The sequence below is a fragment of the Physeter macrocephalus genome, chromosome 2 (genome assembly GCF_002837175.3).
Source record: "Physeter macrocephalus isolate SW-GA chromosome 2, ASM283717v5, whole genome shotgun sequence".
Classification (NCBI taxonomy): domain Eukaryota; kingdom Metazoa; phylum Chordata; class Mammalia; order Artiodactyla; family Physeteridae; genus Physeter; species Physeter macrocephalus.
Genome location: NC_041215.1, coordinates 4,082,863 through 4,109,952, shown reverse-complemented (window position 1 = coordinate 4,109,952; position 27,090 = coordinate 4,082,863). Strand labels below are relative to the sequence as shown.

Genomic DNA, 27,090 nt, shown 5'->3' with positions numbered 1-27,090 from the left:
AATGACAAATTGTCTTCCAAAGTGGCTGTACCATTGCCTTCCCACCAGAAATGAATGAGAGTTCCTGTTGCTTCATATCCTTGCCAGCATTTGGTATTGTTAGTGTTCTTTTTTTTTTTTTAATGTTTATCTGTTTATTTATTTATTTTTGGCTGTGTCGGGTCTTAGTTGCGGCACTCAGGATCTTGCTTTGCGGTGCTTGGGCTTTTCTCTAGCTGTGGCGCACGGGCTTAGTTGCCCTGCGGCACGTGAGAGCTTAGTTCCCCGCCCAGGGATGGAACCCGTGTCCCCTGCGTTGGAAGGCAGATTCTTTACTACTGGACCACCAGGGAAGTCCCGCTATTGTTAGTATTTTGGATTTTTGCCATTCTAATAGGCATGTAGTGGTATTTTGGGTGTTTTTGTTGTTGTTGTTTTTAAAAAATATTTACTTATTTATTTATTTTGGCTGCACCGGGTCTCAGTTGCAGCATGCAGGATCTTTGTTGCGGCATGCATGAGGGATCCAGCTCCCCAACCAGGGATCAAACCCGGGCCCCCTGCATTGGGAGCACAGAGTCTCACCCACTGGACGACCAGGGAAGTCCCTTTGTTTTTGTTTTTAATTGAAGTACAGCTGATGTACAGTATTATATAAGTTACAGGTGTACAATAGAGTGATTCACAATTTTTAAGGTTATACTCCATTTATAGGTATTTAAAAATATTGACTATATTCCCTGTGTTTTACAATATATCCTTGTAGCTTATTTTGGTAACTTGCGATTCCCTAATGACATATGACGTTAGGTATCTTCTATGTGCTTATTTGCCATCTTTTTAAAAAAATTTATTTAGTAATTAATTTATTTATTTTTGGCTGCATTGGGTCTTCACTGCTGCCCATGGGCTTGTTGTGGCGAGCGGGGTCTACTCTTCATTGCGGTGTGCGGGCTTCTTATTGCGGTGGCTTCTCTTGCTGCGGAGCACAGGCTCTAGGCACGCCGGCTTCAGCAGTTGTGGCGCATGGGCTTAGCTGCTCCGCGGCATGTGGGATCTTCCTGGACCAGGGATCGAACCTGTGTCCCCTGCATTGGCAGACAGATTCTTAACCACTGCGCCACCAGGGAAGTCTCCTATTTGCCATTTTTATATCTATCTTCTTCTGTTCAGGTCTTTTGCCCATTAAAAAAATCAGGTTGTTTTCTTACTGTTGAGTTTTTAAGATATTTGAATATTTTGGATAACAGTCCTTTATCAGTTGTGTCTTTCAGAAATATTTTCTCCCAGTCTGTGGCTTTTCTCTGGAATCTGGTGGGCTTTTTTGTGTGAGAGAAAACTATATTTCTATATTCCTATGTTGTTTAAGCCACTGTTATGCTGGGCTTTTCTTGCACCTGAACTTAATTCTAACTAATACCTGAAGGCATACTTCTGCTTAGACCCTTCCAGGGGCTTCCTATCATATCCGGAATAAAACCCAACTCTTTCCATGGCCTCCATGGATTCAGGTAGTCTGGTCCCTTACAGAGCATTTAAGAGCAAGGTCTCTGGAACCAAGGTTCAAATTCTGTAAACTTGGGGAAGTTATTTAACTTTTTGGTGCCTCAGTTTCCTCATCTGTATAATGGATTGATAATAGGACTACCTTCTCAAGTTGTTGTGAGAGCTAAATGACTTTCTACATTACACGGTGTCTGGCACATGACAAGTGTCCCGTACATATTGTTACTGGCATAGCGCCTCTTTCCCCGACCACCGCACTGAACCTCCTTGATTTTCTTTCACTTACTTTAATAAACAGAATGCGTTCTCACTGCAGAGCATCTGTACCCTTCCCTCTGTCTGGAACTGTAACCCCCACATCCAACACATACACACTCACCCACACTCACATACTCAAACTCACATACATAGCCACACTTAGATACGTGTGCTCTCACACACACACACTCACACTCACACGCATTCACAAACATTCACACTTTCACACACACCACTACCCACTCTCCTCTGTGAGGCTGGCTTCTTCCCCTCTCAGAGAGGTCTTGCTTGACTCTCTTTTCTCACGAGGCCCCTCCCTCCACTCCTCCACCCCTGCACCTTGTTCACGGACCTCAGACCACTCCCCACAAGGCTGCTCCCACCAGGCCGATGCACCAGGCCCAGTCCTAGCTTCTGGTCTAGGGTAACAGTGTTTGTTGGCGCTGCCCCGTCTGCACTTTAAGCCCCTGTCGTTCACTGGGCAGGGGCCATATCGATCTTGTTCACAGTTGCACCACCAGCCCTAGACCAGGTCTGGGACATAGTAGGTGTTCAAGGAATATTTTGGTGAATGAATGAATGAGTGAATGAACAAGACCACAGGTTGTCTGACCAGGAAGGCACCCTGTGCAAACCACCGGTCGGTGGGAGCTGAGGTTGGGCGAGGGGCGAGGGGCGAGGACCTGGCCCAGGCTAGAGTGGGAACGGGGTGGGGGGAGCCCGACTGGGACTCGACTTCCTGCCTCAGCGCTCGGAGCTTGTCAAACCCCGGCAGGCAGCTCTCCTTCCTCTGCTTTTCCACAGGAAAAGGATGTGGCCTCCACTCCTTGCAGGGCTGTTTCCGGAACGCACTCCTCCTCTCCTGCTTCTGTTTCCCTCCCAGAAAGCAGGCAAGCAGGCCAGGGTGGGACACGGACAGCAGCCCAGGGAGCCCAGGCGGTGTGTCTGCTCTAGCATGTGGCGATGCCCCAGGTGTACCGGCCTCCAGCCCTGGACCCTCTCCAGGCAGAGCACCATTGCTTCCTGCTCCCACCTTAGACCAGGGCTCTGAGGCTCAGGCTGGGAGGCCAGGCAGGAATCTGGAGGGGACGCCCACAAGTGTCCCCAGGCATCCTCTCTCTCTGTTGGCCTTGGACTCTCACTGACTTGATGGGAGGCAGGTAGGGGGGAGATATCAAATCTTGGGAATAGTAGGTAGTTAGAAAATAGCTTGAAAATGCATATTCATCTTTTTTTTTTTTTCTTTTTTAACACCGGGTACCAATAGCAAAAAGCAAAAATCTTAGCATTTGCCAGGTGGAGGGGTTGTAGAGAAATCGAAGCAAAGGTATCAATGATTTGGAAACACTGCCTTAATTAAGAATGTAGAGACAATTGAGTAGTGAAAATAGATGCTTGGTGTGTATGCGTGTGGCTGGTTTGTGTGTGCTGAGGTGTGCACTGGGGTAGGTGGGCAGGGAGGGGGCAGCTATGTGTCCCTGCTTGTGTGAGCACCTCTGAGGCCCTTGTATGATTGTCCAGGTGTGAATGCAGGCGATGTGCTGTCTTGTCTGGATGGAGGGGAAGGACGTGCTATGGGGTAGACGAAGGAACATCTCTGGGTGGCAGGCCAGGTTGGTCCTGGCCTTTTTTGTGTCCGCTGCCCTTGGTCGGCAGGACCAGTGGAGCTCATGGTCATTTAAGGTGCTGGCTGAATCACGCAGCTGGCTGGGTGGCAGGCCACCTGGGGCCCAGATGGTGCAGGCCTTCCAGGGGGCTGTGGGAGCTATTTTTAGTGGCCTGGGCTGATTCCCAAATCCTGCTATTTCTGGCACTAGAAGATTGCCCTGAAGGATGTGGAAAATTTTCATGTTGAGAATGTCTGGTTTCTCTTTGGCTATGCAAGGGCACAGTAGGGAGACCAGGACAAAGGGCCTGAGGCCTGAGGGCTTCTGGGATAATTCACCAGCACTGAGAGCATGAAATGGCCATTTTCCTACCCTCTGGAGACAAGTATGGACTTTTAAAAACACCAGCGTCATGAGGGCTGACCATCCCTGCCGGTTTGCCTAGGGTGTCCCTGTTTTAGCACTGAAAGTCTGGCATTCAGGACACCCTTCAGACCCAGACAAACTGGGACAGTTGGTGACCTGAGCTCCATTTCAGCCCCTTTTAGTTCTAGAAGTGAAATTAATAAGAATAAGAAAATCACCTTGGGGCTTCCCTAGTGGCGCAGTGGTTGAGAGTCTGCCTGCCAATGCAGGAGACACGGGTTCGAGCCCTGGTCTGGGAAGATCCCACATGCTGTGGAGCGACTGGGCCCGTGAGCCACAGCTACTGAGCCTGCGCGTCTGGAGCCTGTGCTCCGCAACGGGAGAGGCCGCGATAGTGAGAGGCCCGCGCACTGCGATGAAGAGTGGCTCCCACTTGCCGCAAATAGAGAGAGCCCTCGCACAGAAACGAAGACCCAATGCAGCCAAATAAATAAATAAAATAAATTTATAAAAAAAAAGAAAAAAGAAAACCACCTGCATCATCTTCCAGAATGTTCACCATCATCCTATACGGTAGGTACTGTTATCATCTCCATTTTACACATGAGGAAACTGAGGCACAGAGAGGTGAAGCAACTTGCCCATTGCAGAACAGGGAGCTGAGTAAGGGTGCCAGGATCTGAATTCTGCTGTTCTGGGACCTGAGTCCTCCAATTACGTTGCCTGGAAAAAGGATAGTTTTGGACCTAAGAAAACCAGGGTTGAGTCACTTCCTAGCCAGACACTTAACTTGGGATAAATAATATCTATTTGGTCAAGTTGTCATGAGGGTTAATTGAGAGACTGTCATTACAGAAGGCCTGACACTAGTAGGTGCTCAGGAAGTGATGGCTCTGTTCCCCACTGCTTGTCCCTTTTGGGGTGGCAAGACCTGATCACGTAAATCTGTTGTCTGAGTGGTCCTCAGGCCACCCTTTGCAGGCTGCACAGCGGGGCACCTGGGTACCAGAGGTGATGGGAGGCAGGTAGGCGGGAAATATCAAATCTTGGGAATAGTAGGTAGTTAGAAAATAGCTTGAAAATGCATATTTTCCAGGGCCCGTGTTCTGCCCTATTTGCCCTAGGCATCCTGGCTGCCTCTGGCCTCCACTTTGCTCAGCCGTCGAATGGGCAACTGAGCCCACCCAGGCGGGGCGGGAAGTTTCAGGGAAGCTGGTGCCTCCATCCCGGCCCCCATGGGAGCCCTCTCCCCAAGCAGATCAAGAGCCAGATCGCGCCGGCAGGGCAGTGGGGCCGGGCGCCGGGAAGCCGGAGGTGCGGACGTGCGTGCGTGCTTGCGCTAGGGCCGGGCACGAGAGGAATGCAGCATCCCCGAGACGCGCTGTTCCTTCCGCAGGCCGCGCGTCAGCGCCCAGCAGGAAGGGCCGCCTCGCGTTCCCAGCCGCCCACTCCGGGCTGGGGAAGTGGCCAAACAATAGGGCCGCCCTTAGTGACCGCGCTGGTGTGTGTGTGTGTGTGTGTGTGTGTGTGTACGCGCACGCTGGTGTGTGCCTGGGGGAGGCGAGTTTAATCTGCAATGGACAACCCGTGTGTGTGTGTGTGTGTGTGTGTGTGTGTACACTGGGTGTGTGTGTGTACGTGTGTGTATCCTGAAGGGGGAGAGCTGGGAGAACAGGGAGAGGACCCCTTACTGGGTTTCCCCAGGCGTCAGGCCCCTGGCTGCATTATCTCACGTAGTTCCCACAGCACCACCACCCCCTCCGCCCCAGGAAGGCACTAGCATCCTCACCGTACAGGAAACAGGAGCAGAGAGGGCCACCCGCGGCAAAGGGAGTTTGTGCATGGCTAAGGAAGGCCCTGATGGCTTCTGCCATCTTCCAGCAGTGGGCTTGGGATGTAGGCTGGGTCGAGGGGTGGGAGGAGGTGGAAAAACCTTGCTGCGTGCCCGGTTCTGCAGTTCACAGAAAGCCTGCATGCACACAGCCTTGACAGGAGAACTGAACTCTCTGCACATACCAGAATAAGTCTGTGAGTTCACCAGCATCCGCATTTTACAGGTGGGGCAACAGAGGCTCAGAGGATGTGCCTACTCCTACTGTCAGCACACATTTGTTGTACCAAAAAGGATTTGAGCTCCTAAAGAAAGAGAAAGAATCATAATTAATTCTACCTTTCCTATATAGATGGTACCTTAGGGTAACCAAATGGTTGATGAGGGGAAGTTTCTATTTATAGACTTATACCTGCTTTAAAATGTAGAAAAAAATGATAGAGACTCACCACTGGGTAACCCCTAATGGTTGAATTGGGCAGCTACAGCTGCTCGCATCACAAAAAGAGAGTATGAGCCTCCTGATGGAAGAACATGCGGCACCCAGCAAATAGTCTTGCCCTAAACTCAAACCGGAATCTGATCAGGTCCCTGGATTTGAACAATTTATAGGAACTACAGGGGACAGAGGAACATGTTAAGTGGCACCTTGGGGAATGCAGTCAGCCAACTTCAGATGTGAGAGACTCTATAGATATACAGGTGGTTTCTTCTAGAGATAAATTGCAAGAAGAGAGGGAGAGAGAGAGGGAAACAGAAACAGTAACTAAGTAAGTAAATGAATGAATAAATGGAGGGGAAATCAACTGAGTACAGGAGATTTGGAGCCATATCAACGGACTGCCAGGTGTAGATCTCATTTGGGATTCTGATCTAAACAAATTAGAAAGCAAATATACAAACAAAAAACTCCAAACAAATGAAAACCACATGTGAAATAAGAAATCCAAATAGATCCCTAAGAATCACGTGGCTGGGGGCTAGCGATCTATTTTGAACTGATGCCCCCAGATGGGATTCTTGAGGTCAGGCAGCTTTGAGACGCCTGACTTAGGGTGAAATGGGAACTGCCCCAGGGCACTGCTTCCTCCCCGCTGGGCACTCCTGGCAGATAGGCACTTGCTCGAGTTTGTGGAGGGAGGGGGAGAGGGAGGAGTAGAGAGAGATCATTTCCCCTTTCCTGGCCTCTGCACTCAGGGTCATCTTTCTAAAGTGCATGCATCTTGGAGGTAGCCAGGATCTGGCCTTTTTTTAAACCCAGTGTTTAAAATTAGACCCTTGAGCCAGGGCCTACTGTGACCCTGCTCCCTGGGAAATGGTGTAAACAACAAGCTCCAGTTGCTGGGACCTAGAGCTTGTGCTCAAATCAGGTGTGGCCCAGGATGGTGACATCCCACACCTCTGAAGACAGCCCTGCTTAAATCCAGCGGTGGCCCTCGGGACTGGATCACAGTGGTTGGTGCTGGCATGTGAGAACAGCAATCTGTCCTCTTCCCCCGATGGTCCTTCCATTTTAATTATGGGGAAATGGAGTCACCATGAGCCTTGCCCAAGGTCAAGAGCATTATTATTATTATTAATTCATACATATAAGCTTAAAAAAAATCTTATTGAAAGTGGTTTGCTTTCATTTTAACAGATTAAGTCATGTCCATGGCAAAAGATTCAAAAGTACCCACGTATCTGATGGGTAGTAAGTGACTTCTTTCCACGCCTACCCGCCTACCCCGGGTCTCCTAATTCTCCATTCCAGGAACTGATATTATCAGTTTCCCATGTGTCCTTCTGAGATGGTCTGGCCAGCCTTTCTCAGTGGAGTTTCCTTAATGACCCACGGGATCATTGTGTGTAAGGAATTAGCCTCTTTCCTCTGCATCCCGAGTGGTACTAGTTATGAACCATCCTCGGATGAACTAAGAATTTTCCCTTATGTCATTTTCCTTGTTCTGTGTCAGATCCTGACCCCCAGCTGGTTAACTAAACAAACTGTTCCATACCTTTCTTTTTCCCTTACTTTATCTTGGAAATGGCACTTTGTTAGTATGCAGAGAGCTGCCTCTTTGTTACGGCTGTGTGGTACCCATGGTATGGATACATGTAACTCATTATGCTGCCTCTTCTGGTGGGCATGTAGTTCGTTTCCAGTCTTTTGCTCCTATACATGATGCTTTGGTGTATGTTCTCATGCACGTATGTGAGGGCATCTGTGAGAGAAATTCCTAGAGGAACAGGATCTTACTGATCTGTATCAAACTGGTCCTAGTGACCAGGCTTCTAGGACAAGGACAAAAAGTTTTTACAGCCAGTCTGAGAGGAACCTGGACTGGATGTGCAAACAGTCTGGAAGTTAGAGGAGGGGTACAAGAGTACCAGATGTCTAAGGAAAGGAAGGAACAGTTATCGTGGACCTACCATGTGTTAGGTATATCGTTATTTAACTCTCATGACAGCCCTGTGAGGTGGGTATCTAGTCCTATTTTACTGCAGAAGCTCAGAGAGGTTGAGTCACTTGCCCAGGGACAAACAGTGAATAAGTGGCAAAACCGGGATTTGAACTCAAGTGAGTCTGAATCCAAAGCCTGTACCCTTTCTGTTCCACTACCTGGTGGGCTGCCCGTGTTTCCAGAATGGCCAAGGGTCAGGCTGGCATGTTGCCCACCTCCAGAGGGTATCACTCACATTGCAGTCTGTTTGCTTGGCATCCCCGGCATTGTGCAGTGCACAGTCTGTGAGAACGTACACGGCAGCCCTGCTGGGATGCCCATGCTCTACTCTCAACAACAAAACCACTAAACACAACTGCTGCCTTTAAGACCATGGAACAGCAAGCCAGTTTATTCGTGAATTCTTTCTCTCGTGTGTTATTAGTAGTTAATAATAGTTATTAGTAGATACTGATAACAACAAAGTTGAGAGAGAGGCTGTTTTCCACCTTCCGGGAGCTCTCAGTCACTGTGATTTAGAAGCACCTTGTGATCAAGGAGGAGGATTGGACTGACTCTGTTAGGCTGAGGATCAGGGAAGGTTTCTTGAAGGAGGAGGCAGTTGGCTGGGCCCTGAAGTATGAGTAGGAGTTTGCCAGGTGGGAGAGGGGTGAAGGGGTCAGCGAAGGTAGAGGAAGGGCATTTCAGCACAGGGAACGGCCAGCAGAATGCACAGGTGTGAAATAAGCAGGACCGTCAAGAACTGCAAGTTCCTGGGTACAGGGAGTGTGGGAAGAAGTGGGAAGCAGACAGGGGGGCCCTTGGAGGGGATTAAAACCCACAGACACATACACATGTGTGTGCTGTGGGCAAAGAAGGGACCCTGGAGTCCCTGACATGGGTTTAACTCCTGATCCTCACTGTATGACCTTGGGCAAGGCCCTCCCCCACTCTGGGCCTCTTGTCTGCTTGTTGGGGGAGGGGAAGGGTTGTGGTAAGGTCCATCAAGTGGGTCCTTGGTTGCGGCTGTGTGCTGAGCCCTGAGCATACCGGTCACTTGGCTGTCCTTAGCAATGTGCCTGCACCTCATTTACCATGACCTTCCCTCCTGGGGTCAGGCCCAGCCAGTCAACCTGGGAATTCCCTGGGTGTGGATTGGGGGATGGCGGAGCAAGAGAAAGATAGGCTGGCTCAGTGGGTCTGGGTACTGGCTGGACTGGGCCTGCAGACAGCTGGGAAACTCCTTCTGACCATCCACGGGCTGGTTCAGCTACATAATGTTTGTTGAGCCTATACTGTGTGAAGCACTATTCTAAATACTTCTCACATATGTGGTTCTCATAATCACCTCACGAGGTTGGGTTGTTATTATCCCCACTTCACTGAGAGGAAACTGAGGCTCAGAGAGGTTAAGTAACCAGCTTAAGACCACACAGCTAATAAGTAGAATAGACAGGGCCTGTTTAGATGATTTGAACTGGTACTTGGATTAGCTTTTTTTTTTTTCTTTTTTCAGTAACCAAGTATTTATTTTAATGTGTATTAGAAAAGAAATAACTAGTGTATCAAACTCGTATGTCTCTGGTGAACTATTATTCTTATAATTTCACTATTCATCTTTAGTCTTAAGACTATATTCACTTGTTCATTTAAAAACCTTTAATAGCTGTGTATTTATGTCAATGTGTATTAGGAAAAAAATGTAAGTCATGCATTAAACTCATGACTTTTGGCTGTGATATAATTTCTTTTTAAAAAATCAGTAAAGTAAAATAGCAATTGATTTAAAGGAAATTTTCAAGTAAAAACAGTAAAAGTATAGAAAAAAAACTACTACAGTGATACTAGAATGAGAGGGGAACACTTACCAAGGCCCTGGTGGCCTCCTGGAGATAGTGGAAGAGGTGGAGGACAGGGAACCTGAACCGTAAGGGACTGAAGGTTGTCCTGGCCCCAGCTTTCCCCATACCCATCTCCTGTCTCGGTTCTTTCTCCCCTCCGAAGCCAGCTCGACCTTTGAAAAAATGTAAGCCACATCCCGTTCCTCTCTTGTAATCCCCTCCAATGGCTTCCCATTGCATTTAGAGAAAACAAACTCTTCCCCAATGCAGAGAAGGCCCTATATAATCCAGTCTGCCCCAACCTATTTTCTGTCCTTCCTCACTGGCTGTGAGGTGGGATCACGGCGGCCTCATTGCTATTACTGCCTCAGGGCCTTTGCACAAGATGTTTCCTCTGCTTAGATCACTCTTTTTCTAGATCTTCACACACACACACCTCTTTCTCAGCCACGTCCCCAGAGAAGCTGCTCCCTGCCTCCCTCACCCCCCGAACTAGAAGTAACTTCAGGTTACTTCTGAGTACCACAGTCACCTCACACTGGTTCATTTATCTGAACAGCACTTCTAACACTATCTAGATATTTTTTTCTTTTTAAAAAACACTGTATTTTTTTGTTGTTCCATTAGAGCAAGAACTCTGTCTTGTCACTGCTGTCTCCCCAGATTAGTGTCTGGCACATAGTAGGTGCTCAGTAAGTATTTGTTGGGCACATATGTGTGTGAGCGGTGGCTGAGGTGGCTGGAGAATGGGTTTAATTAAGCTCATGCATCTGCAAATGGGAGGAAAGCTTCTCCAGAAACAACAGAGAGGTTTGAGGTCCTCCAGATGAACAGTTCAGGCAGCTGAAACCAAAAATGCAGATGGGGTTAGTCACCCTCGGAGCCTGGTAACACTGGCACCAAACACACTCCCCATCCAAACATATCACAACACTGCGGGCCCCTGCGTTGTCAGGGCCCCAGGTGGCAGCTCTGGCATTTGGGAGCTGGCAGCATCTGAGCAGCGTGGGTACGGGGGGAGTGGGGTGGGGGAGGCTGGGGTGGTGGTGTGTGGAACAAACTAGGTCAAGGGCCACAGACAGGGTTGCCTGGCCTGGGGACAGGCAGTGGCGGTGGCGGTGGGGAGGGCTTCCTAGCACGAACCTTGAGAAAATTTGCCTTGAAGAATGAGCTCGAAGTTGTTGAAAAAGAAAAATTCCACTCCTAAACCGAAGCAGACCACTCGGTTGTGAAATCCATTTCCACGACACTTTGCCTGCTCAAAAGGGAAAATTCTCTGCTTTCTTTCTTTTTGGTTTTATAACAGCTTTATTGAAATATAATTCACATGCCGTATAATTCATCCATTTAAAATGTATGATTCAGCGGTTTTCGGTATAGTCAGAGTTTTTCCACCATCACCACAATCCGTTTCAGAACATTTTCATCACCCCAGAAAGAACCCCCAACCTGTTAGCAGCCCTCCTCCCCTCAGCACTAGGCAGCCACGAATCTACTTTCTGTTTCTATAGATTTATCTCTCTGGACACTTAAATGGAATCATATGGGATCTTCTGTGACTGGCTTCTTTCATATAGCATGTTTCCCAGGTTCGTCCATGTTACAGGATGTATCAGTACTTCATTGCTTTTTATGGCCAAATAATGTTCCATTGTATGGATAGACCACATTCTATTTATTCATTCCTTGGTTTAGGGACATCTGGGTTGTTTCCATTTTGGGGGTGTTATGAATAATGCTGCTATGCACATTCAACAAGTTTTGTATGGACATATGTTTTCATCTCCCTTGAGTATATATCTAGGAGTGGAATCTACTTTCTTCTAAAAGGAAAAAAAAAAATCCCCCAAGTCAACATAGGTATAGGGAGAGTGGATTTAAGATAATATCACTTGTGGCTGTGACAGAACAAGTGAACCTCATGAGCGTGGGGGCTACAGCTGCGCCTGGCACGTACTAGAAGCTCAGTGAATATTTTCGAATGAATGCCCAAAGGCTTACTCATTCTGCGATCCCCAGTGGAAAGGCCCAGGTTTGGAAATGCGGCAAAAATGGCTCTCTATCCATTCATCCATTCATTCAACAAATATAGTGGCACAGAATAGTTGAATAGTTCATTCAATGTCGTTTGAATTTAATCAACTGTGGAGAGTTTCTTAGACAAAGTTGGAGAAGTCCCTACCCCTGTGTGTGAGGAACTCCGTCGAGAACGGAATACAGACAAGTAAACAGTGCCGGAACACAGGAAGAGAAACAGGCCACTTTCTTTCCCTTCTCATTTTTGGTGTTTCCTTTTTGAGCCAGTGATGCTTCCCCTAAATTCTTGGTGCGGGGTTCCTCTTGTCCCCAGGGCAGAAGCAGCAGTGGGGAGAGAAGCTCCATCTTCAGGGGAGCTTGGTCCGCCTTTAAGGACCTATCCTTGGGTGCCCTTATACCTTTTTGTCTGAAATCAAGGACCCACCTTAACTCATTTACAGAATAAAGGGCATCTTGCCTAATGCCTTTCTCTGACTGTTGACCTGTTTCCGCTGTACTCCTGAGAACAGCCTAAGCTGTGTAGGCGCCTTGGGTTCAGAGATGAACAAAGACAGCCCCTGTCTACCTGGACCTCCAAGCCTGATGGGCAGGACACATGGTCCACAAGCAGCCCAGAGGGACAAGAGGACTCAGATGGGGACACTGGCGCTGGATCTGCCTCTGGGCCTTCTGTCTGAGAATATACAACTTTCTATGTTTTATTAACTTGTCAAATACATTCTTACATCAGGTCCTGGTATACTTAGAGTTTTCATGTGTATCATTTTATTTTTTAAAAGGAAGATATTCATTTATTCATTCATAAACATTTATTGAGTACCTACTACGTGTCAGGTCCTCAGTGCAAAACAGAGAGAAGTAAACTTTACCTTGAATTGTGAATGCCTCATACCAGCAAGAGAGAAAGACAAGTAAATCACAGGGAGCCCTGAGTATGTGCTGTAATGGGGGATATACAGGAGATATATTATTTTTATTCCATCTCACACATAATTGTCTTGTTTAGAATATATTGTTACACCCATATAAATCTTAAATATTATTTTAGTCACCTATCTTACATATATTCTGTTCTCATCTGGCTTATATGTAATTATATGTATTATTTTTGCTTTTAAATTTTATAATTTTACTTCTCAAAAGATTCACATATCTTACATATATTCTGTTCTCATCTGGGTTATATGTAATTATATGTATTATTTTTGCTTTTAAATTTTATAATTTTACTTCTCAAAAGATTCACGTATCTTACATATATTCTGTTCTCATCTGGGTTATATGTAATTATATGTATTGTTTTTGCTTTTAAATTTTATGATTTTACTTCTCAGAAGATAGTTTATAGCTTTCTACTGTATCTTTGAGTTTTATCTTTTTAACAATATAACCTTTTTAAAAAGGTGCTTTTATCCTCCTGATTTTAATGGTGGTGCATTTTCAATGAAGAAAATTTAGAAAATATAGAAGAAATAAATACATAAATAAAAATAACTTCTCATCTCCCACCACCCAGAGACAGGAATTGTCTACCTGCTACTGTCTTTCCTTCTAGTCTTTTTTCTAGGCTATATGCAATGTTATGGGTCTTATTTTAAGAGTGGGACACACTCTTATTAAGACACATGGTATTTAATTTTAATGAAATTGGTAGGGGTGCAGGTGTCTCCGAGGATGACGCATCCACACCTTCATTCCCAAAGAAGGTCTTGATTTTCTTCCTCTCTGGGTCCCCAGTCACCCCATCCTGACTACTAAATTGAGCAGCCCAGGGCATAACCCCACGGCGGTAAGGGTTTCTGGCAGGCCTGGGACTAAGGTTCTGAGGCTGTGCCCAAGGTCGGGGCATCAGCCTAGCTCCAGAACCTGAGCCCTTGCTCACCCTGGGGCGGGGGTGGAGGTGAGGGGAGAGCAGGTGAATTACTGGGGGTCTGGGGGAGTGTCACTGCCCCCCCCAGGGCCTTCTAAATAAGGCCCTGGAATCTGCTGTATCAAGAGACAGCCGAGAATCCACATGGCCCCAGAGTGACTTGTGTGGGGCGGGGGGCACTGGAAAGCCAAGACCCACCACCCAACATTTCGCTACCATCCAGCCTCTTTGAGAAAGGAACTTCTCGGAGAACAGTGCGTGACATACACGCAATATTATCCCAGCCTGGGAAGTGGAAGTTCTGGTTCTCTTTGTTGAGTGGTGGTGGCCTCACGATGGTTCTAGGAGGTGGGTTGCTCTGCCCCCTTTACAGCGAGGTGGAAACTGAGGCTGGGAGAGGTGGGGTGACATGTCCAAGGTCACGCAGGGTTGAGGTGACCCTAAGACAGGCACTGTTAAGCCTGATGCTCTCCTGCCCCTAACCCGGGCCGTCCTGGGCTCTGTCTGCGGCTCCCTTCTCTGCAGGCATGGAGCATTCTGTAGGGTAAATTTCCCAGCCTGGGTCCCCACCTCCTCCTCACCTCCTCCCTCCATCACTGCACAGGCAGGAAACACAGACTCCCCGTCTCGGCTTCCCAGCAGCCCCCGGCCGTGGCCTTCACATACAAATATTTATCTAGTGAACTAATAAACACAGAGAGAGGAGGCCTGCAGATAAAACCAGGCTGGAGCATAATCCTCCATACTGGAGGTCTCTACATGCACAGCCACATGGCACTGTGTGTGTGTGTGTGTGTGTGTGTGTGTGTGTTGGTGGTGGAGGTGATAAAAGAGTTGGATAATGGAGTGCGGTGGTTTGACACGCGGACTCTGGAGACTGGCTGCCTGGGTCTGAGTCCCAGCCTCTCAGCTGTGTGGCCTTGGGCAAGTGACCGCCTCTCTCTGTGCCTCTTTCCTCCTCTGTGAAACGGTGCCATGGTCAATGGTCCACACCTCCTCATTCACGCAACAGTGCTGGTACTAGAGTCAGCACAGTGCCCGGCACGTAGCAAAAGCTTTTAGAGTGAAACAAAATATTGGGGAAACTGAGTCAAGATTCCAAGATGAAGCAACTTAACAAGAGAGAAGCCACTTGCACCAGGAAGCTCCCCAGAGGAGATAACGTCTGGAATGTTCTGGAATTGTGCCTAAAACCCCCCAGTGGCTCCTCGGCTGTCCTCAGAACCAACTCAGAGAGGGTCTGTTTATTGTTTCCATGGCTCACAAGGCTCCACGCTGTCTGGAACCCAAATTAACCTCTTGATTTGGCCCCCACGAACGTGCTCTGCTTGCATCTTCCCCACTTTGGCCTCCCTACCCCCCTACCCCCAGCAGTGGCTCCAGCCCACAGCCCTGGAGCTGTTTTTTTTTTTTTTTTTTTGGCGGTATGCAGGCCTCTCACTGTTGTAGCCTCTCCCGTTGCGGAGCACAGACTCCGGACGCGCAGGCTCAGCGGCCATGGCTCACGGGCCCAGACGCTCCGCGGCATGTGGGATCCTCCCGGACCGGGGCACGAATCCGCGTCCCCTGCATTGTCAGGCGGACTCTCAACCACTGTGCCACCAGGGAAGCCCCTGGAGCTGTTTTTGACTACCTCTTCCCTCTCTCATACCCTGCAGCCTGTATCACATGCTGTCCCTCCAACAAGCAACTGCTTCTCCTGATGGCCACCAGTGCTCGCCCCTCAGGCCTGACTCATCTCCCACCCGGATGCAGCAGGAGCCTCTTACCTGAGGCCCTACGTCTGCTTCTACTCTTGGCCCAAGAGCCGCCAGGGATCCTTTCAAAACCCAGCTCTGAGGTCACCGCCTCTCTGCATTCGGCTCCCAGGAGCTTCTCAGCGCACCTGGAAGAAAACCTCAGACCCTGCTGCAGCTCATTAAGCCCCAGCTTCCGGGGTCCAGCTCTCCTCCTCTCCTCCTGTGTCACTCCTCCGCTTGAACCGCACAGGCCTCCTTGCTGTTCCCCTCAGAGCCTGTGCACCTGCTGTTCCCTCCCCCGACATGTGCCTTTTCTCCACAAGCTCCCGTGTTCCCCTCCAGGTCTCTGCCCAAATACCACCTCCTCAAGGCCTCCCCCGACCCTCATCTGCAGTACCCCCAACTCTCTCCACGCGTCCACCCCAATCTCTTCACCTCTTTCCCACCTTAGTTTCTCTTCACAGTGCTCATCTCCACCTGAAAGTATGTTACAGTGTAATTTTATTCATAAAACGTATAAATAATTTTAAAAATTTACAATATTGTCTATCTCTCGAGCTCATAAGACCTGGGAGAGCATGGATGTTTCCTGAAGGGAAGAGAGCAGGAGGAAAGGGATGCAGGCAGGAAGGAAGGGAGGAATTGAGGGTTTGTCTGATCTGATCCCATCCAGCTGGGAGGCCGCAGGAAGGAGGGGAGAGATGAAGCCCAGGCGCGAGGATATTTGGGGGGACAGCCTGTCTGGCTCACAGGGCATTGTGGAATATGAGGCAGGAGGCGGGGCAGACTTTTGGAACAAAATTTATGGAGCTTTAAATACCAGAAAAGGGAACTGTGGAACCAAGAAACAGAATTCAGTATTGACCCTAAAACGTCTTCCTTCTCACTGGAAGACAAGTTAGCCTCTAGAAAGGACAGTGAGGATGGAGTCCCATAAATCATATTCCAACCTTGGTTTGAGCTGCTCTCCCGACCGTCCATCCGCTCGGCAGCTGGGGAGGGTGTGGACGCGGGATCTGAGGCCAAGGAGGAGCTCGTGGCGTCACACCCTCTGGAATGCTGTGGCTGTGATGAACCCTCTCCAGATTCTCCCAGTTCCCGTCAGAACATGAAACCAAAGGAAAAAAAAAACCCGTGAGGCCAGATTGATCAGCACAGAACTTAGCAACAGCACAACAAGCTCCACTTCTACAGCCGAGGTTCTCTTCCGCCAGGCCCGGGGCTTGGGGACTCACCGTCTCTGTGGGCCTGTGGGCCCAAAGGCCGACTCCATGGCCATGGGGGGTGGTGGAGCTGGGGTTGAAGCTGGAACCACAGGGGCTCCAGGAATGGCTTAAAATCCCAGCATTCCGCATGCGCTCCCTGTGGGGAGCCTGAGAAAGGAATGCTGATGGGTGTCCCCTTGGGCACCCTGGTTCACTCTGTTCTTCCAGGGGCTCACCCCATGCACGCCCTTGTCAGGAGCTGGCAAGGGGATAGGGGACTTCAGAGTTTCACAAACATCCAGAACATCCCAGCATGTCTCAGTGAGTCACACCCTCCCATCTTCACCATCACATCTGGAAGATGAGGAGCTCGGCCAGCTCCCGACCCAGTTCCTCAGACCTCCTCCCACCTTCCAGGCCAGCGTAATTGTATCAGAAAATACCTCAAGTATATGGCAAAGCTCAGAAAATCATACTGTGGACAAGCACCCCTCACTCCTATTTAACCCTTAACGATTTGCCTTATTTGCTTCTGATTTTTCACTTTCTCTCTTAAAAAAAAAAAAAGTGTCTGTGTAAGCACGACCACGGTAGGTGGTGGTGGTGTGATATCCCCAGGCCTATCTGGGGAGACAGGCAGACCAGCAGATCATCTGTCATGCTGATGAGAGGGTGCCTGGTAGATGCCTGACAATAGGACTGACCCATAGTAGGTGCTCAGGAAAGAGTGGTTTTCCTGATAATGCTGCATCTCACCCACCTGTGGCCTGTGAGGCACTCAGTCTGCAAACGGAGCTCGGGCTCACTCAGCCAGGAAGGGGACCAGGACTGTGAATCTTGTTGGGAGCAGAGAGAGGACAGCCACTGGTCCCCCAGTGCTGTCCCTTCCTGGGGGTGCAGGATGGAGTCCCCCCATGGGGTGCTGAGGGAAAGAACCCACCAGAGAACAGGGACATGAGGGAGGTTGCCTTGATTTCCCTGAAGCAGCCGTTTGGGGAATTCAAGGCAGGGGCTTCTCCACGGATGGGGGTCTCGGGGCTCGCCCTGATGACCCCCTCTCTCCCTCTGCAGCAGCTGCGACCTGGCCTGGTTGAACCTGTCCTTGGCCCTGCCGCCGTGGCAAGGAGTTGGGGCAGTCTTGTTGCAGCTGGGGGTCCACAGATGGAGTGAGTGAGATGGTCCGGAGCCCAGGGATGCAGCAACGCCTAAGTCTGTCTGACTCACGGACTTAGTGACTGTTTGTGCAACTCACTGAGGACAGAGCACCCTGTCCTGTCCTCCAAGGACCCCATCTTAGGCCCCATCTCAGAGGTGGGGAAGTAGGGAGGTCTCTCTGAAGCCCTAAGCCCCCAAGATGGAGTCCTTGCTCCAACACTGAATAGCTGTGTAGCCCGTGCAGGCAGTCTCTCCCTGCTGAGTCTCAGTGCTTCGTCATCTGTGTGTTGGGAGGATCAAGTGACCAACTTATTCCAGCAGATGCTCGGGGGCTGCTGCCACCCTCCACCCTGCTGTGCTGTTCTCAAGCAGCAGTTCTCAGAGTGGAGTCCCCAGCCACCACCAGCAGCAGCACCTGGGAACTGGTTAGAAATAAAAATTCCCAGGCCCCACCCCAGACCTAGTGAATCAGGAACTCTGGGGTGTGGCCCAGTGCTCTGTGTTAACAAGCCATCTGATGCCCACTCATGCTCGGGCACCACTCTTTTAGGGCATCATCCTGACCATGTCACTTTCATGCTCTAGATCCTTCCATGGCTCCCCATGGCCTTCTGGATAAAGTTCAAGGGCTCTAAGCAGCATTCGAAGCCCTCCCCTGATGGCTCTGACTGACATGAGGTGCCAGACCTGTTTGCCCAGTCACATGATAGGCTGCTGGAGGGCAGTGCCAGTGACTCAGGCCTCCATCCTGTGTGCTCTGCCCCCAGCCAGGCTGGCAAACTGCACAGAGGGCAGGAGAAAACAATGGCATGTGTTGACTACATGCGTGGCTCTTAGTGGCAGTCTGACTTTCGGCTTCTGACCCTCACTCGTGAACCTGGCCAGTTGCTGCACAGTTTGGAGCCTCAATGCCCTCGTCTATTAAATGGGCATAATAATAAAGTGGCTGCTTAGGTTACTGTCAGGATTAAATAGGTGCAAAGTGCTCAGCCTAGTGCCTGGAAAATAGCAAGAGCCTTAGGGTATCAAGGGTCCACAATCCCTTATCCCAAATGCTTGAGGCTAGAGGTTTCAGAAATCTGACCTTTTCAGATTTTTTAAAAATTCCTTCCTTCATTCATTCATTTATTTTTGGCTGCAGTGGGTCTTCTTTGCGGTGCGCGGGCTTCTCATTGTGGCGGCTTCTCTTGTTGCAGAGCAGGGGCTCTAGGCCCGTGGGCTTCAGTAGTCGCGGCACGTGAGCTCAGTAGTTCTGGCACACGGGCTTAGCTGCTCTGCGGCATGTGGGATCTTCCCAGGCCAGGGATCGAACCTGTGCTCCCTGCACTGGCAGGCGGACTCTCAACCACTGCTATGTGAGGGAAGTCCCAGCTTTTCAGATTTTAAAAAGGGAACTATACCATGTATTTACATGACACATCCTATGGGGATGGGGTCTTCTTCTAAAAACAAACACACTGATGTTTCCACATCAAAATGTATGAATATGCAAAGTAAGTGCAAATAATAAAGACTGTCAATTAATAGCCTCCTATCAGTTCAGGTCATGGCAAGGCTCCTGGGCTTTTCTAGAGGCAATGGGGAGCCATGGAAGGATTTAGAGCAGAGAAGTGACATGGCCAGGTTTGTATATTTTGGAGATTAATCCCTTGTCGGTTGCTTTGTTTGCAAGTATTTTCTCCCATTCTGTGGGTTGTTCTTCCATTTTGTTTATGGTTTCCTTTGCTGTGAAAAAGCTTCTAAGTTTAATTAGGTCCCATTTGCTTATTCTTGTTTTCATTTTCATTACACTAGGAGGTGGATCAAAAAAGATCTTGCTGTGATTTATGTCAGAGAGTGTTCTGCCTATGTTTTCCTCTAGAGTTTTATAGTGTCTGGTCTTACATTTAGGTCTTTAATCCATTTTGAGTTTATTTTTGTGTATGGTGTTAGGGAGTGTTCTAATTTCATTCTTTTACATGTAGCTGTCCAGTTTTCCCATTGTTTATGGTTTCCTTTGCTGTGAAAAAGCTTCTAAGTTTAATTAGGTCCCATTTGCTTATTCTTGTTTTCATTTTCATTACACTAGGAGGTGGATCAAAAAAGATCTTGCTGTGATTTATGTCAGAGAGTGTTCTGCCTATGTTTTCCTCTAGAGTTTTATAGTGTCTGGTCTTACATTTAGGTCTTTAATCCATTTTGAGTTTATTTTTGTGTATGGTGTTAGGGAGTGTTCTAATTTCATTCTTTTACATGTAGCTGTCCAGTTTCCCCAAGCACCACTTATTGAAGAGATTGTCTTTTCCCCATTGTATATTCTTGCCTCCTTTGCCATAGGTTAGGTGACCATAGGTGTGTGGGTTTATCTCTGGACTTTCTATCCTGTTCCATTGATTTACATGTCTGCTTTTGTGCCAGTACCATACTGTTTTGATGACTGTAGCTTTGTAGTATAGTCTGAAGTCAAGGAGCCTGATTCCTCCAGCTCCATTTTTCTTTCTCAGGATGACTTTGGCTGTTCAGGGTCTTCTGTGTTTCCATACGAGTTTGATGCCCTAAAAGAATGATGCCCAAACATGAGTGAGCATCAGAATCCCCCAGGGGCCTCTGTAAACACAGATCACTGGCTCCCCACACGTGGTTGCTCTGGCCTCATGGCAGCTGGTGAGGAAGGCATGGTCACTCTCCCATTTTACAGAATGTGTTACAGAACACTGAGGCCAGGGAGATGAAATTACTTGCCCAGAGCCTCACATGCTGGGCTCAGTGAGAGGCCTGTGACAGGGGAAAGCATAGTCTTCGGGATTCAGACCGGCTCTGCCATTTCTTGGTTGTTTCAACTTGGCCAGGTGACCTTGCCTCACTGAGCCTCAGTTTCCTCATCTGCAAATCGGGATTGGCAGTTGTCCTTTGAAGGGTTGAGGGAAGAAACACTGAGATGAAGGGTGCTGGGCTGAGCCCCGGAATTCCCCAGGCCCTGACCCCAGCCCACACCCCAGCAATCCTGGGCCTGGGCTCCAGAATGAGGAGGAGCCCTTCCAGCTTGTGTTGTCCAAATATTGCAAAGGCCTGTTGGTGTTCTCCATGGCACCCTGAATGTAATGGGGGCGAGGAAGCTGCCTCTGTGCCAGGAACCTGTGGGTGCTGTTCCTGTGCCTGGGACACTGCAGGAAGCAGGCTGGCTCACACAGGCTGGCATGGCCAGTGCCACCCGAGTGAAACTACAGGGACAGCTAGGCCTTGGTGATAAGAGCCTTCAGGGGAATCCAGGAAATGGATGTGTATTAAGTCCAAGTCTGTGTGCTCTAATCCTAGAAGCAATCACATTTTCCACGCAGGCACTGACTGTCTGTCTGTATCTCTTTCTCTCAAAAACTCTCTTATCAAAGTTCAGCATTTTCTGAACACCACAAGGGATTGAGGAGCTCAAAGTCTCCAAAGCCAGAGCCCTGCATTCAAATCCCAACTCGCCAATGACTGGCTGTGTGATCGCAGGCAGATTACCAGACTCTCTGTGCCTTCATTTCCTTATCTGTAAAGGAGTGGGCACCTCCATCCTTCTGGGGGCTCAGATCAATAACTCAGAGACAGCTTTGACTCTTCTCTTTTCCTCAGCCCCACATCTGACGATCAGGAAGTACAGCTGGCATTACCTTCAGACACATCCAGATCTCCCTTCCTCCCTTCATCCACCCCTCTGCTCAGAGCCACCATCGTCTCTCACCTCCCTGTTCTTTCTGCTTCCACACTGGCTCCCGAGAGCTCATTCTCAGTGCTCTGCAGTGCCTCCCTGTCTCAATCAGAGGGAAAACTCAAGTCCTCCGGTGGCACCTGCCCCCCCACCCCATGTGACCTCACCTCACCTCCCAGCCTCATCTCCTGGCCTCACTGCTGCCACTCTCTCCTTGCTCACTCTTCTGATGCTGAGGAAAGTCCTGCCCTTATACATTGCCCTGGCCGTTCTCTCCACCTGGAATGCTATTCCCCAGATACGAGCCTAGCTCGCTTTCTGACCTTTCTCCGGTCTCTGCTTAAATGTCATCTGACTCCAACATTTAAAGGGCAGCCCCCATCCCCCCAGGCGCTCTCTGTCCCCCTCCTTGCTTTATTTTCCCATATGGCTCTAATCACTACTCAGTAATCCTGTATTTTACTTTAGTTGTCCAGAATGTAAGCTGGAGAGGGCAGGGAATTTTGTGAGGTTTGTTCTCTGCTGTGTCTGCATCACCTAGAACAGCATGGCCCAGAATAAATACATCACTATTTGTTGAATGAATGAATGAAAGAATAACACCTACTGTAAGCTTGTTGTGAGGATTAAATGAGTTAATGCAAAGCCCTTAGAACATGCAGGGCTCACGGGAAGCTCAAGATAGGTTTGCTATTGGTATTGGGACGGAGTGTGCAGAGATGGCTTGGAACACAGCGATGGGAGAGACAAGTTCCGCCCCTGCCAGGAGGATGTCCTGGAAGAGGCTCAACTCATGCAGACTCCTGGGGCTGTGAAAGGGCCCGGGTGCCCTGGACATGTGAGCAGCCAGGTGAGCAGGCGTGGGATGAAGGCGGGGCTGCCAGGGATAGCAGCAGCTCCAGATCATGAAGCACCTGAATGCCAGGTAAGGGATTACACTTGCTGTGAGGGCAGTGGGGACCTCAGGAAGGCTTTGGGCGGGAGCAGGATTGAGGAAAAGCGTTGATGACTCTGAAAACCAGGACCTGTGCCCTTTGAGGTCTTAACGGGGAAGGTTATGATCTTGAACTGGAAGCTTTGTTGCAGCAGCAGGGGACTGAGAACCTGTGCTCTCCTTAAAGGGACAGTCTCCTTTCTAGCCCTGCCATGGCTGGGAGGGGCCCTTCTGGTGAGCAAGAGGGTTCCCCCAGTGATGCCCCCTGCAATCCTGTGCCTTGCCCAGCGTTGCGGAAGTGAGTTGCCCACCTCTGGCAGTTTCCCAGCAGAATTGCTGGGATAGTAGGAAGAAAGGGATGGCGGCTGGACGGTGTGGCCCCCTTGGGCAGGAGGGGCATAGATGGGTCCTCAGTGTGGGGCAGTGAGGCGCGCTCTGTAGGCTGGAGGCTTCCAGGGAGGGTCTCTTCACTATTCCTCCAGCACGTGCTCAGCGATCACCTACCATGGGCCAGGATCATGCTGTTTGCTGGACATGCAGTGGGACACAGCACGGGCAAAGTCCCTCCCTGCCCTCTTAGGGCCGACAGTCCAGGAAGGGAAGCAGAAAATCCACCGATGAGCAGACGAATGATATTGAATTACAAATGTGAGACCTGCTCTGAAGGGAATTTGCCTTCTGTGGCAGAGATTGATGTAGCCTGGAGAGTCAGGGGAGGGCCTCTCAGAGAAAATGACATTTGAGCCAATATCGGAAGGCTTAGCAGGAAGTCTTCATGCAAAGAGTGAGAGGAAGAGCATCTCTGGCAAGGGAGCAGCAGGGCCCATGCTCGGAGGCCACTCCCAGTCTCATGCTGTCCAGGATAATGCTGGGTTGTCGGGTTTTCCAGGGCTGGTCAGAATCTGCATTTGGGGTACCCACTTTTTTTTTTTTAAACAAATATCTACTTGGTTGTGTATTTTTAAAATTTAATTAATTAATCAATTAAGCTGCGTTGGGTCTTCGCTGCTGCGCGCGGGCTTTCTCTGGTTGCAGTGAGCGGGGGCTACTCTTCCTTGCGGTGCGCGGGCTTCTCACTGCAGTGGCTGCTCTTGCCGCGGAGCACGGGCTCTAGGCACGCAAGCTTCAGTAGTTGTGGCTGGCGGGCTCCAGAGCGCAGGCTCAGTAGTTGTGGCGTACGGGCTTAGTTGCTCCGCGGCATGTGGGATCTTCCCGGACCAGGGATCGAACCCCTGTCCCCTGAATTGGCAGGCAGGTTCTTAACCACTGCGCCACCAGGGAAGTTCCTGGGGTACCCAATTTTAAGAGCAAGGCTCTTCTGGGAATTCTCTGGTGGTCCAGTGGTTAAGACTCCGTACTTCCACTGCTGAGGGCCTGGGTTCGATCCCTGGTTGGGGAACTGGGGCCCTAAGATCCCACAAGACGCGCGGCACGGCCAAAAAAACAAAAAAACCCAGAAAACTATTCTAAGTGATCTAAGTATGTCATTCATTCAAGTATTTATTGAGTACCTACTATGTGCCAGACCTTGTCCTAGAGAGCATATAGCTGTGAACAGGATGAAGTCCCCACCTTCACAGAGTTTACAGCCTAGCAAGAGAGACAGTTAACACGTGAGCAAATAAAAATATCATTTCAGGAGTGAAATGATAGCTGCTATGAAAGAAATAAGGTCAGTGTAGAATGGTTTAGGGCTGGTGTTGGTGGTCAGGTGGGGCCTCCCTCAGAGGGTGCTATTGGAGCTGAATCAAGTGAGGAAGGAAGCCTGAGAGGATGTGAGGTAAAGTATTCCAGATGGAGGGAACAGCAAGTGCAAAGGCCCTGGGGCTGGGAGACCATTTTAATTAGTTTGAGGAGCAGTAAGGAGGCCAGTGTGGCTGCAGTGATAAGAGGGAGCCAAGCAGTGGTGTGAGAGGAGTTTGGAGAAGTGCTGAGAGCCAGGTCAGGCAGGGCAGTCAGACTCCTCAGTATTTGGTAACGTCGCCTCTGGGGCTCTGGGACTGCCACAGATGTTCTGGCAAGGCTGGATTCAAGCCAACTGTCTGCTCTCAGGCACAGACCAGATGAGATACCAATTCCATGCAGGGGCTGTGGTCCCAAGATGCCACCATCCCCTCCTCCTTTTTCTTGTCCAAGTCTCTCCTTCTGGAATGTTCCATTAGTCCAGTTTGGGGTGGCAATGGGGGCTGCAGGGGTGGAGGGCTGCAGCCAGGGATCTTGCTGTCTTTGAAGGGCTGCAGCTGGAGGCCTAATGTCCTCCCATCTCAGACATGGCTCTTCTGTCCGCATTCAATATACCGGCTGCAGGACTTCCCTGGTGGTGCAGTGGTTAAGAACCCGCCTGCCAATGCAGGGGACACGGGTTCGAGCCCTGGTCCGGGAAGATCCCACATGCCGCGGAGCAACTAAGCCTGCGAGCCACAACAACTGAGCCCTCGTGCCACAACTACTGAAGCCCGCACGCCTAGAGCCCGTGCTCTGCAACAAGGGAAGCCACTGTAATGAGAAGCATGCCCACCACAACAAAGAGTAGCCCCCGCTCTCCGCAACTAGAGAAAGCTTGCATGTGGCAACAAAGACCTAACACAGCCAAAAATAAATAAATACAATAAATAAATTTAAAAAAAAAAGACTGGCTGCATGGGCTTCCTTTCCCTGCTGCCTGCTCCAGATCCTCCCTCTGCCTGGTTCCATCAAAAGTCCCCACGCTCCACACTGGACCCCCTGGGAGCTTCCGGCCACATACTGGTCCCTGCCCAGCCTTGGCTCTCAGACACCTTCCTGCATCTCTGCGAGCACCCAGGCTGCTGCCTACCCTTTGTGCTTCGGGTCTGGGCTTCCACGTTCTACCTCATCTCAGCTGGCTCTTGGCTCTGGCCCCGTCAGCTGGTGACACGTCCAATCTGATGGCCAATCAATGGATCGCCAGATGTAGATGATGGCGTTGTGAATTTGCCCAGCGTTGACCGTATCACTGTGGCTAGGCCCTCTGTGGGGTGACGGAGATGAAAAAGACATATGCCATCAAGGAGCTCCCAGGTGACAGGGACCACAGAGCTATAGCAACTCGGCCAGAGGAGTAAAGGCCCCTCCATCTACATGGCCCCCTCTCCCACAGCCATCTTCCTTTCGCCAATTAAAGAATGTTCTATCTGGCTCTACAAGAATTAAGTCATTCGCCGCCGCGGTCGCTGACCTTCAGCACCCCCTGAAAGGAGTTCAGGGCAGAGATCAGGAACGAGGCACTCTGTGCTCTGGGAAAACTGGCAGAACAGGCCTTCACGTAGTTAGATATTTTCAGGAGAAAATTTTATGAACCCAATTTCTTGCATCTCTCCACACTTAGAAAAACATTAAAATCATTAACTGAGGTATCTGTTGCTTGAGACTAGCAGCGACCCTACCGAGAGGTTTGCATGATTATATGTACCGCTTCTCCAAAATCACACACATGCCCACCTCCCGCCCTCACCCCAAACCCAACTCTTTGGAGCAGTTCCTCAGAGCTGAGAGGCTGTCTCCTGGGCTGTAGTCCTAAGTAAGTCCCCAGATAAAACTGGGATTCACAGGTCTCATATTGTTCATTTTATTTCGGCCAACACTTTGATGTGTGGTATGTTGCTTTCAAAAATTTTATTTGGAAAACTTTCAAGTCTATAGAAAAGTGCAAGAATGGCTCAATAAACACCTCTCTGACCTTCACCTAGAGCAGTGGTTCTCAGTCAGGGGTGATTTTGCCTCCCAGGGGACAGGTCTAGAGGCAATGTCTGGAGACATTCTTGGCTGTTACTGGTGTCTAGTGGGTAGAGGCTAGGGATGCTGCTAAACACACTACAATGCATAGTATGTGGTGACTGCCACTCACAACAAGGAACTTTCTGGTTTTCATCACAAGAAAAAAACCTGTAACTATGTGAGGTGATGGATGTTAAGTAAACGTATTGTGGCAAACATTTCACAATAAATGTGTATACCAAGTCATTATGTTGTATGCCTAAAACTAATACAATGTTATGTGTCAATAATATCTCAATAAAAAATTAGATACACTGAAATAAAACCACACTGAAAAGTTGAAAACGAAAGCCTAGCAAAATGTATAATGTGCAAATACTAACCAAAAGAAAGCTAGTGTAGCAATATGAATATCAGATGACTAGATTTCAAGCAATTATATTAATAGAGACTGTGAGGGAAAGTACATAGAATTAAAGGGAAATTGAAGGGAAAATCTTTTAAGAAGGCACAACTATCATAAGTGTGTATGCACCTAAAAATATAGCCTCTACATACATAAAAGGAGACATGTATAAATCCACGATTTAACTTGGGATACTTTTAATACATCTCTCTCCAGCAGACAAATGAAAGAGAAAGGATATAGCCTATTTCAGCAAATAAAATATTTCAACTTGATTATACATATAGTAAATAAATAAATACACACACACACACACACACACACACACACACACACCAGCAGAGACTGAGGGGGTTCCCTTTAGGACAATGTACTAAATCTCATGGCATTTAGGTGGTTGTCCTCTAATCGCCCTGGAGATTACATCACTAATGTCCAGCCCAAACCTTACAACCAAGTGATGAACTTGAAATTGCCACGTGCAACTCTAAAAAAAAAAGAAGAATTTTCTTTCTTTCTTTTTTTTTT

The 27,090-nt window shown here is 49.1% G+C and overlaps 1 long non-coding RNA gene across 3 annotated transcripts; it reads right to left on the bottom strand.

The window, feature by feature from the left end:
• Positions 1-671: 671 nt before the first annotated feature.
• LOC129391513 (uncharacterized) lies at positions 672-16,443 on the bottom strand. Of its 3 annotated transcripts, none has more exons than XR_008615736.1 (3): positions 16,408-16,443; positions 5,733-5,852; positions 672-1,067 (listed from the first exon to the last, which is right to left on the bottom strand). It is a non-coding gene; the product is annotated as an uncharacterized lncRNA (long non-coding RNA). The 3 variants fall into 3 exon arrangements; XR_008615735.1 differs by lacking the exon at positions 672-1,067 and adding an exon at positions 4,286-4,439; XR_008615738.1 differs by lacking the exons at positions 672-1,067; positions 16,408-16,443 and adding exons at positions 4,286-4,439; positions 5,997-7,106.
• Between the last annotated feature and the right edge of the window lie 10,647 nt (positions 16,444-27,090).